Consider the following 13,597-nt stretch of genomic DNA (forward strand, 5'->3'; position numbering starts at 1 on the left):
AGGGTTCTGCTCCGTAATCTGCATGATTTTATTTTTGGAAGCTGCCATGTGATTTGTTGATTCGTGAAATTTTCAGTAAAAATGTAAGTGTAGGTTTTCCTTATAAATTAGAAGGCGAGTGTATGAGAAACAAAATCAAATCTGCTGAATTTTATTAAACACACTGCTCATTCTATGCTAATCTATTCTATTCATATTCTACTATGAAGTCTACACTAGACTACACCACTCAAATTTCCCTGCTCTACTCAATTCCATACTACTGTACTCAACTGTATTCTATTCATATTCTAGTCTATTCTGGAGTCCATGCTAGACTTCAAAGTTTTATTTATTTCCACTGTTCTACTGTATTTTAATCATTTTTATGCTCAACACTTTTCTATTCAAGGCTGAAACGATTACTCGAGTAACTCGAATACAAAAAAGATGCTTCGTTTAGTCTATTTAACTACACACGAAGCAGCGCGTTTCCCGGTATTACTGATGCACCACCCGCTAATAAACATGTGAAATTAATGTTTATATTTTTATTTATACTTTTTTACGTAAAAATGTTTGTATTTCGATGTCATTTGGCAATTTAATGGGTTTAGTTTTCACAGGTTGCAATTTCAGCGATAAAAATTTTAATATTTCTAAAAAGGAGACATTACTTATATTTAGTGTCGCTCTTTAATGAAAAAAAATTTCTTACCTGATTACTCGATTAATCGATGGACTAATTGGTATAAAACTTGATTACTAAAATAATCGATAGCAGAAGCCCGAATCTATTCATTTTTATGCTCAATTCCATACTGTTAGAACATTATATTGTATTTGTATTCTACTGTACATGAGTCTACACCATTCTTTTTTTATGCTCTAAATAATTCTATTCATATTCAACTCTGTTCTGTTCTATTCTGTTCTATTCTATTCTATTCTATTCTATTCTATTCACTACACATTATTCTATATTACTTCACTTTTACTTTACTTACCCTGCTCTCTATTGTATTCTACTATATTCTATTCACAAACAACACCACTCTAATTAACATCGGATGATTTGATTCACGTGACTCTCCGTTCTACTCGTATTCTATTCTACTTCATTCCATAAATGACTGCGCTTCCATCGGGTTTAAACGTGTGCCCTTTTTTCTTCCATACTAGTGTTTTATTTGTTACACTAAACTCTATTCTGTTCTGTCAATATTTTTACTGAATCCTATTCATTTCCTCATATTTCTATTCCTCATTTTCTCCTAAGGGCAGGTGTGTGTGTGTGTGTGTGTGTGTGTGTAACACTGTCCTTTTTTCCACTGTACACTGTCAGCTGATTAGGACATCTATGTGTGTGTGTGTGTGTGTTCTACAGTGTTCTTGTTCCCTTGCACAAGATCAGTGGATTATGGGGTGTGTGTGTGGGTGTGTGTGTGTGTGTGTGTGTGTGTGTGAGAGAGAGAGAGAGAGCTGCAGGGTTTTTTTTTTTTTTGGGGGGGGGTTGCATAACACCAGTTGAGTGAGAGAACACACCAGGTGTTAAGTAATGACACCAGGTATAGTCTTACCTCCTGGGGAGTTTCTCACACACACACACACACACACACACACACACACACACAGAATACAAATGCTGCCACTTGTTCTCCACAACACAACACACGTTACACGCAGTTACACTATTTATTTTACTCTAAATTCTACTCTTTACATTATTCAGTTCATTTCTCTCTAATCCTGTTCACATTCTATAGAAACTACTTCTTTTTTTCTTAATATACACTATCACTTATATATATTTCATACAAACTCAATTCTATTCTACTTCTATTCTTATTCACACTCTGCATCACTCCATTATCCCCTGATTATACTCACTATACTGTGTTTTATTCTATCATGTACAATATTACTGTATTATACTGTTCTACTATACCCAGTTTTACTTTGTGCTGTTCCATAACTATATTACACTGTTCTACTCAATTATAATCTGTTCCATTCTATTCTACCATACTCCATTCTACCATACTCCATTCTACTATATTCTATTCTACTATACTCCATCATACTATATTCTATTATACCATACTCCATTCTACCATACTCCATTCTACTATATTCTATTCTACTATACTCCATCATACTATATTCTATTATACCATACTCCATTCTACCATACTCCATTCTACTATATTCTATTCTACTATACTCCATCATACTATATTCTATTATACCATACTCCATTCTACCATACTCCATTCTACTATATTCTATTCTACCATACTCCATTCTACCATACTCCATTCTACTATATTCTATTCTACCATACTCCATTCTACCATACTCCATTCTACTATATTCTATTCTACCATACTCCATTCTACCATACTCCATTCTACTATATTCTATTCTACCATACTCCATTCTACCATACTCCATTCTACTATATTCTATTCTACTATACTCCATCATACTATATTCTATTATACCATACTCCATTCTACCATACTCCATTCTACTATATTCTATTATACCATACTCCATTCTACCATACTCCATTCTACTATATTCTATTCTACTATACTCCATCATACTATATTCTATTATACCATACTCCATTCTACCATACTCCATTCTACTATATTCTATTCTACTATACTCCATCATACTATATTCTATTATACCATACTCCATTCTACCATACTCCATTCTACTATATTCTATTCTACCATACTCCATTCTACCATACTCCATTCTACTATATTCTATTATACCATACTCCATTCTACCTTACTCCATTCTACTATATTCTATTCTACTATACTCCATCATACTATATTCTATTATACCATACTCCATTCTACCTTACTCCATTCTACTATATTCTATTCTACTATACTCCATTCTACTATATTCTATTATACCATACTCCATTCTACCATACTCCATTCTACTATATTCTATTCTACTATACTCCATCATACTATATTCTATTCTACCATACTCCATTCTACCATACTCCATTCTACTATATTCTATTCTACTATACTCCATCATACTATATTCTATTATACCATACTCCATTCTACCATACTCCATTCTACTATATTCTATTCTACCATACTCCATTCTACCATACTCCATTCTACTATATTCTATTCTACCATACTCCATTCTACTATATTCTATTCTACCATACTCCATTCTACCATACTTCATTCTACTATATTCTATTCTACTATACTCCATCATAGTATATTCTATTATACCATACTCCATTCTACCATACTCCATTCTACCATACTCCATTCTACCATACTCCATTCTACCATACTCCATTCTACTATATTCTATTCTACCATACTCCATTCAACTATATTCTATTCTACCATACTCCATTCTACCATACTCCATTCTACCATACTCCATTCTACCATACTCCATTCTACTATATTCTATTCTACTATACTCCATTCTACTATATTCTATTCTACTATACTCCATCATAGTATATTCTATTATACCATACTCCATTCTACCATACTCCATTCTACTATATTCCATTCTACCATACTCCATTCTACCATACTCCATTCTACCATACTCCATTCTACTATATTCTATTCTACCATACTCCATTCTACCATACTCCATTCTACCATACTCCATTCTACCATACTCCATTCTACTATATTCTATTCTACCATACTCCATTCTACCATACTCCATTCTACCATACTCCATTCTACTATATTCTATTCTACTATACTTCATCATACTATATTCTATTATACCATACTCCATTCTACCATACTCCATTCTACTATATTCTATTCTACCATACTCCATTCTACCATACTCCATTCTACTATATTCTATTCTACCATACTCCATTCTACCATACTCCATTCTACTATACTGTACTTCCTTCTACTATATTCTATTCTACCATACTCCATTCTACCATACTCCATTCTACTATACTGTACTTCATTCTACTATATTCTATTATACTATACTCCATCATACTATATTCTATTATACCATACTCCATCATACTATATTCTATTCTACCATACTCCATTCTACTATATTCTATTCTACCATACTCCATTCTACTATATTCTATTCTACCATACTCCATTCTACCATACTCCATTCTACTATATTCTATTCTACCATACTCCATTCTACCATACTCCATTCTACTATATTCTATTCTACCATACTCCATTCTACCATACTCCATTCTACTATACTGTACTTCCTTCTACTATATTCTATTCTACCATACTCCATTCTACCATACTCCATTCTACTATACTGTACTTCATTCTACTATATTCTATTATACTATACTCCATCATACTATATTCTATTATACCATACTCCATCATACTATATTCTATTCTACCATACTCCATTCTACTATATTCTATTCTACCATACTCCATTCTACTATATTCTATTCTACCATACTCCATTCTACCATACTCCATTCTACTATATTCTATTCTACCATACTCCATTCTACCATACTCCATTCTACCATACTCCATTCTACCATACTCCATTCTACCATACTCCATTCTACCATACTCCATTCTACTATATTCTATTCTACTATACTTCATCATACTATATTCTATTATACCATACTCCATTCTACCATACTCCATTCTACCATACTCCATTCTACTATATTCTATTCTACCATACTCCATTCTACCATACTCCATTCTACTATATTCTATTCTACCATACTCCATTCTACCATACTCCATTCTACTATACTGTACTTCCTTCTACTATATTCTATTCTACCATACTCCATTCTACCATACTCCATTCTACTATACTGTACTTCATTCTACTATATTCTATTATACTATACTCCATCATACTATATTCTATTATACCATACTCCATCATACTATATTCTATTCTACCATACTCCATTCTACTATATTCTATTCTACCATACTCCATTCTACCATACTCCATTCTACTATATTCTATTCTACCATACTCCATTCTACCATACTCCATTCTACCATACTCCATTCTACCATACTCCATTCTACTATACTGTACTTCCTTCTACTATATTCTATTCTACCATACTCCATTCTACCATACTCCATTCTACTATACTGTACTTCATTCTACTATATTCTATTATACTATACTCCATCATACTATATTCTATTATACCATACTCCATCATACTATATTCTATTCTACCATACTCCATTCTACTATATTCTATTCTACCATACTCCATTCTACTATATTCTATTCTACCATACTCCATTCTACCATACTCCATTCTACTATATTCTATTCTACCATACTCCATTCTACCATACTCCATTCTACTATATTCTATTCTACCATACTCCATTCTACCATACTCCATTCTACTATACTGTACTTCCTTCTACTATATTCTATTCTACCATACTCCATTCTACCATACTCCATTCTACTATACTGTACTTCATTCTACTATATTCTATTATACTATACTCCATCATACTATATTCTATTATACCATACTCCATCATACTATATTCTATTCTACCATACTCCATTCTACTATATTCTATTCTACCATACTCCATTCTACTATATTCTATTCTACCATACTCCATTCTACCATACTCCATTCTACTATATTCTATTCTACCATACTCCATTCTACCATACTCCATTCTACCATACTCCATTCTACCATACTCTATTCTACCATACTCTATTCTACCATACTCTATTCTACCATACTCCATTCTACCATACTCCATTCTACTATATTCTATTCTACTATACTTCATCATACTATATTCTATTATACCATACTCCATTCTACCATACTCCATTCTACCATACTCCATTCTACTATATTCTATTCTACCATACTCCATTCTACCATACTCCATTCTACTATATTCTATTCTACCATACTCCATTCTACCATACTCCATTCTACTATACTGTACTTCCTTCTACTATATTCTATTCTACCATACTCCATTCTACCATACTCCATTCTACTATACTGTACTTCATTCTACTATATTCTATTATACTATACTCCATCATACTATATTCTATTATACCATACTCCATCATACTATATTCTATTCTACCATACTCCATTCTACTATATTCTATTCTACCATACTCCATTCTACTATACTCCATTCTACTCTGTTCCATTTTATTCTACTATACTCTATTATACTCTGTTCCATTATATTACACTGTACTCTGTTCTATCATATACTGTTCTGCACTATTCTTTTCTACTCTGTTCTACACCATTACAGTGTTCTACTCTACTCTTCACTCTATTATACTCTATTCTTCACTGGATCCTACAGTATGGCAGCCCATCCTATGATTTGAGACTAGTTCTGTGAGAAATCTTCACTCCACCGATCGCTCCAGCTAAAAGCACGAGTCGATGAGCAGCTGTTTATGAGGCCGTGGCAGACAGAAAGGAAGAAAGGCGTCCCGTTTAAAGCCGGTGTGAGACAAGTACTGAAGGGTAACGCTGAAGAGTACAATGAGGTCATGTGATCTTTTGTGCTCTGACTCGCCTCGACTGGTTAGAGGAAGCTGCATACTGTGTGACTCACCGTGTGCTCTTCTACAATAAAACACTAACCAACATCCTCAGAACATCCCCTGTGTATGAAAGAAATAATCCTTAAAAAATAAACTTCAACAGTCCTCTCATAATTTAATTCACGTAAACACAACAATCTGAATTCTACACTAAAACTGAGTAACACAAACGAAAGAGCTTAAAAGGCCACACGATTTAACACACTGTCCCATTTACAATTTGTCGCCTGTAGGCGTAGGTCTGTGAGCAGAAACAGAGAAGACCACACGGCTATCATCCTGATGCAGCTCGGTCTCTAACACACGGTGGGATCTGAGTGATGATTCAGAAGCAATGGGCTCCTGGAGATAAACCTCTCCCAGCCTGCAGGGTGTGTGTGTGTGTGTGTCTGGTGTGTGTGTGAAGCGTGTGTGAAGCGAGATCAGACCAGCCTCCATCTTTATCTTACACTCAACCCTCTGGAGAAAGTTCTTCTGAACGTTATCTCAGATACAGACAGACTTCAGGAAACAGCTGAGCGTCTGGGGGAAGTGGTAGCCAAGTGGGTAGCATGTTGGACTTGTGATCGGAAGTACAGGAGTTTAAATCCCAGCACCACCAACAATCCATTGTTGGGCCCCCGAAAAAACTGCTCAGAGGTATAAATGCTGCCAAATGCCATGAATATAAAAGCAACTTAGAAAAGCACTGGGAGAACCAGTGGGATCCGATCACCCAAGATCGGTCTGAATGAGCATTTCCAAAATTGTGTGGAACATCTTCCCAGAAGATTATTATATATAGGATGTGGAATGGGATGTTCAAAAAGCAAATACCAATCGACCAGGTGTCCACAAACTTTTGAACCTATATTGTGTATTTATTCCTGTCAAGCTGCTTTGTGATGATGCCCAAAAAAATGCTCCACAAATTAATTTACATGAACCTACTGTATGTGATGATCGGATAGGATCGTGTTCCGATCCGGCAATTTGAGTTGCCAGCATTTTATTTATCCCTCCTGATTAAACGCTCATGAAGCTAACGAAATTTGAGTAGTTCACCATGAACGAGCGACTTTCTGCTTCCAAATTCATCTTAAAGAGGAAAATAAATGCGAAAAACCCGCAAAAAACAAATAAAAGTAATAGGTTTATTGGTTTTCAAAGCTCTAGAGGGAAAGAAATTTGCTTAAATAATTTCAACACCACACACACACACACACACACACACACACGATAATAGCCTGAAGTGGTTTTCCAGTAAAGCTGATCTGTGTGCGGTCTCAGTGAATCAGTCACGCGATTCTTAAAATTTCGGTCCGAATGTCAAAGAAACACTGTTTATTGAAAAAGTTGGAATTTCTGTCTATTATTACAATTTATTGATAATATGGAAGAAAAGAACAAAAAGAGGTGCTGTGACTCATGGCTGATTTTTCTGGGTGATGCTCAAAACAAAGGAACAAAAGAACGAGACGTCATCAGAGCACTTCCTGTTCATCAGCGTGCCCTAAAACAACATAATAATTATGCAATAATAATTACATAACTAATTATGAAACTATGAATGTGTATGTGACAAATAAAATGTGAATTTCTTCTGTATTTTTTTTGCTTGCTTCTGATTGGTCAGAAGGTGTTGATTCATTTTTTTTATAGCAGGAGCTCTGACAATAGTCCACTTGCGAATCACACGCGATCTAATACGTTAAGGTTTCCATAGCAACAGCTCTTGATAGGGTGAGGGGAAGCAGGGAGATGTTTCTGTAACATGTCTGGAAGGAGTCTCCAGTGTCGTTCAATCATTTAATCATTCAGAAAATCATTATTATTTTTATTAATTAAAAATCTAAACGTTAGACGTCAGGGGTTTTTATTCTCGTCTGTGAAATGAGCTCAGCCTTTCGCTTAAAGCTCTATCTTAAAACGAGGTTAAATTATCTGCCACCATGCCACGATCGTGATTGGTCTCATAATCTGAAAAGTGGGCGTGGCCAAAATCATATTGTGAAATTCGCAGCCGTGATGCGACAGAAAAACCCTGCAGATGAAACGGACACGTGAAGCTGAAGCAGAGCGCGGTTTAGAGTTTCTCCTCAAACACACCTGATTCAGGCTGAATAATGAATGAAAGTCTGGTGCGAGGTCACGTCCACATCTCAGTATCTCAGCATCTCAGCACCTGAGCACCTCACACCACCCTGACGGCCACTCGCTGGAAAATCTGACTTTACACGTCTCAATATACATCCGTACTGCAGGAGTGTGTTACAGCACACACTTTCAGGTCGTTTCTCTCTCTGAGAATTCAATACAACACAATCTTCAGAAGAACAACTGAGATCTTTCATTTGGAACCAAAAAAATCTGACCAGAGATGACAAAACTGACCTGAGATGGATGGATGGATGGATGGATGGATAGATGGAAAACATAAGTGAAAGGAAGACAAACAGAGAGAGAAAAAGATATAGAAATATCTGGCCAGTGCTGTTTCTCGAAAAATAGTGGAAAGAGAAGGAAGGAAGAATAAATGGATGGATAGTTGGAAAGAAAAGAGAGAAATACAGAGTACAAGCATGAGCAAAGGTTAAAAGAAGACACAAGAGTTCGAAAATGTAAGAAAGAAGTGAGGAAGGAAAGATGGATGGAAAAGAAAGAAAGAAAGAAAGAAAGAAAGAAAGAAAGAAAGAAAGAAAGAAAGAAAGAAAGAAAGAAAGAAAGAAAGAAAGGGAATAAACTCAAAAACAAAAACAGATGTAAGGGAAGAAAAAAGATAGAAAGGAAGAGCAAAAAATATATAAAAAGGACAAAGAAAGATATATGCCACAAATGTCATGTGACTGTAAAGTGGGTGGAGCTTAAAGCTTTGTTTCTTCATTACTGGGTATGAAAATGCTAAATGCTAATATGACGATTACCAGGAACTGAGCTGGAACAAGGAGGATCCAGGTTAAGACAGACAGACAGACAGACAGACAGACAGACAGACAGACAGACAGACAGACAGACAGACAGACACAGTGAGTAGATAAAGCTCCAGGATCCATGCAGGTGGAGACGTTCTGGTATACAGTAGTAATAAACATGTCAGGATGGTAAGATTGAGAGGGTGGTCATGTTTGCTACATGCCCTGTTTGATGGATCTTTAAACTGAAAGAAACGTGTTATTTTGGGTCACATGTGAGGGTCATGTTGCAGTGTGTTAACATGGTGACCCGTGGTGAGTCTGTGACCAGGCTGGTATTTCAGGAGCGAGTGGTCAGTGTGGTGTTGGCGAGGCCGTGCCAAGTCACACACCTTCTATTAAAAGCACAACACAGCTAGAGCTCGTCTCTTAAAGCGAAGAACCTACGGTGTCCAGATGGTTCTTCATCTGCAGCTTCAGGAGCAGGTCTGAGATCTTTAATCGGGGCCTGATTATCAGAGCAGTGACGACAAAACTGACCTGAGAACAGCCACCAAGAGAAGAACAAGACAGAGAGAGAGAAACAGCACAGCCAGAACCAAACAAAAAGATCAGAGCCACACAGGAAGTGATGTCAATATTCTGTTTGCATCTAGATGAGGATGTGGTTATGTAAAAAAGGGCATGTTATGTATGAAATGTGTGAGGACAGAGACATACATAGTTTATATATAAGATGTGTGTCAGTATACACAGACAGACAGACAGACAGACAGACAGACAGACATGTTATATATGAGAGGTGAGTGAGATTAGACAGACGGATAGACAGGTTATATATGAGAGGTGAGTGAGATTAGACAGATGGACAGACAGGTTATATATGAGAGGTGAGTGAGATTAGACAGACAGACAGACAGGTTATATATGAGAGGTGCGTGAGATTAGACAGACAGGTTATATATGAGAGGTGAGTGAGATTAGACAGACGGACAGACAGGTTATATATGAGAGGTGAGTGAGATTAGACAGACAGACAGACAGGTTATATATGAGAGGTGCGTGAGATTAGACAGACAGGTTATATATGAGAGGTGAGTGAGATTAGACAGACGGACAGACAGGTTATATATAAGAGGTGAGTGAGATTAGACAGACAGGTTATATATGAGAGGTGAGTGAGATTAGACAGACAGGTTATATATGAGAGGTGAGTGAGATTAGACAGACGGACAGACAGGTAATATATGAGAGGTGAGCGAGATTAGACAGGTAAGGTTATATATGCTAGGTGAGCGAAATTAGACAGGTAGACAGACAGGTTATATATGAGAGGTGAGTGAGATTAGACAGATGGACAGACAGGTTATATATGAGAGGTGAGTGAGATTAGACAGACAGGTTATATATGAGAGGTGAGCGAGATTAGACAGACAGGTTATATATGAGAGGTGAGCGAGATTAGACAGGTAAGGTTATATATGAGAGGTGAGCGAGATTAGACAGGTAAGGTTATATATGATAGGTGAGCGAGATTAGACAGGTAGACAGACAGGTTATATATGAGAGGTGAGTGAGATTAGACAGACAGGTTATATATGAGAGGTGAGTGAGATTAGACAGACAGGTTGTATATGAGAGGTGAGTGAGATTAGACAGATGGACAGGTAGGTTATATATGAGTTTGGTTAAAGCTCTGTGTTTAGTTGGAAAACAGATTGGAGATCACACTGGGGTCTCAAACAGGAAGTCCATGTGGACATTAGCAGCTGTTAACACGTCTAATCCATCTCTCTGGGTGGAGTGTGTGTGTGTGTGTGTGTGTGTGTGTGTGTGTGTGTTTTAGCTCAGGGAGGAGATCAGATCAAAACACACACCACAGGAAAACTTCTATCTTAGAAACGACGCCCAGAAACTACCAGCTGACTGAAGTGACATCATCCTGCTGTCTCCACATGGCCTGCATTCCACAGAGAACACACACACAATATGTTCTGAGGCTCATATTACTTACACACACACACACACACACACACACACACACACACACACCATTGTTCCATGTTCTGAGTTCTGAGAAGCTAGCAGCTAGCAGACAACCTACACTCTACAACCTTCTCCGTTTCCAAAGTAACAGCTCCACATAAATAAATTAGAACAATTCTGTGTAAAGCCGTCTTGAAGTTTTCTTCAGGAAAACATATGAAGGACGGTGAAAGAGCGATCGTTTATCGCCACTATAGCGTATACGTGAGAACAGGAACCGACTTTGTGTGTGAACATCCTATGTAGCAATAAACGGTTAAAAACTACCGCAAATATAGCAACTCAAAAACCTTCACGGAAGCACTATATAAAGTAAACCAGATTTTTATTTATCTATTTTTAAAAAAGACACACACACGCGCACACACACACACACACACACACACACACACACACACACACACACACACACACACACACACACACACACACACGAATTGATGGCTTGAATCACAACACGGTTTTGTTTACCGCATCGAACGGAAGTCGATCAGTGGAGCTGAATTGATTTGTGGTCTCATGGCGAGATTCCACACGATCCTGTTACAAATCCGAGTGTATTCTGAAACCACACACACACACACACACACACACACACACACACACACACACACACACACACACAGTCTTTAAATGACGCTCTCGTACTTCCCAACAGTGTCATCCAAAGGAGTCGAATCTGTGCCATGACACCTGTTCCTCTAACAAATCTGGGTCAGTGTGTGATCGAGTGCAAAGGTTTGTTCACCCCCAACGACAGAATGAGGCCTTTTAACGCTAACAATAGGAACGACCCGTGCGCTCAAAAGACACTGCATTCAAAGTGATCGGCATCGATAAGTACGCCCTGTCCAAGCTAACACACTGGCATTTCTTACTCAACTATATACTCGGGCTACACAGCTAATCACCTGCCTAGCTAGTGATGTCTCAATACCTCAGTATCACTACTTCTTACTTTACCACTGATAGACATATACACACTACATTACATACACTATATTGCTAATTCCTATTACCGAATTTTTCGGACTATAAGCCGCTACTTTTTCCCCCACGTTTTGAACCCCGCGGCTTAAACAACGAAGCGGCTAATTTATGGATTTTTCCTGGGTTTTTCCCGGTTATACAAACTTCAAGCCAAAAAACTGAACCCCATAACATCAGACCAATGAAATTTCCGAACGGAAACGAAAAAAACGCACCTCACCTGTGTTCTGAGCTGCACGGCATCGGGAGAAAAAACATTAAATAATTTTTTTTTAAACGCACGACGATGCCAAAAGATAAACTCCTGAGAGAAATAGTTGTGATAGGAAGGAGGAAGACAGTGAACAATGACTTTCTTGGTAGGCTACTGTTTAGATACAAGCCGTTGTAACGCGTTGAGTCTGGGTGAAGGGAGAGCTCACTAACTCCAGTTACAACAGAAATCATATGAGCACAGACAGGTTTCCAAAACTCGTGCTTTTTTATTTTTCTTGGCAACAGCGTTACGGTTTAGTCAAAGAAACTTAGAAATGAGCATCAGAATATAATAAGGACATATTCCTCAGTCTTGCACACATGCAGTAATACCGGAAGAATGCGGCAGGCTATTCCCAAAATACCGCTCTGCTCTTAAAGGAGCCACAACATCTTTCACCTGTTACACCGTGTAACAGGCACTGTCTTTCATTAAAGCCTGTGTAAAGTTCATTAGTTTCAGTGTAGACACCTGCAGCTTATAGACAGGCACGGCTTATTTATATTCAAAATAAAAAATATTTGTCAAATTCAGTGGGTGCAGCTTATACAAGCACACGATAGAGTAAACACCAGCTCGGCTAATCGTCTAGAGGTCATCATACACAAGCGAAAAATGTCGCACTTCCGTACACGGTATTCATTTTTACTCGTCACACGTACATTACAATACAATTCTTTCTTCACATATCCCAGAAATGTTAGGAATCCCGGGTCAGCCATGATACAGCACTTCTGAAGGGCCTGAAAAGTTGCTCAAGGGCCCCAAGACTGCCAGCTTTGTGATTCTG

The 13,597-nt window shown here is 37.3% G+C and overlaps 1 protein-coding gene and 1 long non-coding RNA gene across 3 annotated transcripts in view; one reads left to right on the top strand and one right to left on the bottom strand.

Annotated features, from left to right (window-relative positions):
* Positions 1-13,597, bottom strand: part of atosa (atos homolog A) — a 40,024-nt gene that overhangs the window by 24,771 nt on the left and 1,656 nt on the right. The window lies entirely within an intron of this gene.
* Positions 10,602-13,243, top strand: LOC310732206. Of its 2 annotated transcripts, none has more exons than XR_014535384.1 (3): positions 10,602-10,675; positions 10,821-10,952; positions 11,055-13,243. It is a non-coding gene; the product is annotated as an uncharacterized lncRNA (long non-coding RNA). The 2 variants fall into 2 exon arrangements; XR_014535385.1 differs by lacking the exon at positions 10,602-10,675 and adding an exon at positions 10,676-10,711.

The sequence above is a fragment of the Silurus aristotelis genome (genome assembly GCF_946808225.1).
Source record: "Silurus aristotelis genome assembly, chromosome: 10".
Classification (NCBI taxonomy): Eukaryota; Metazoa; Chordata; class Actinopteri; order Siluriformes; family Siluridae; genus Silurus; species Silurus aristotelis.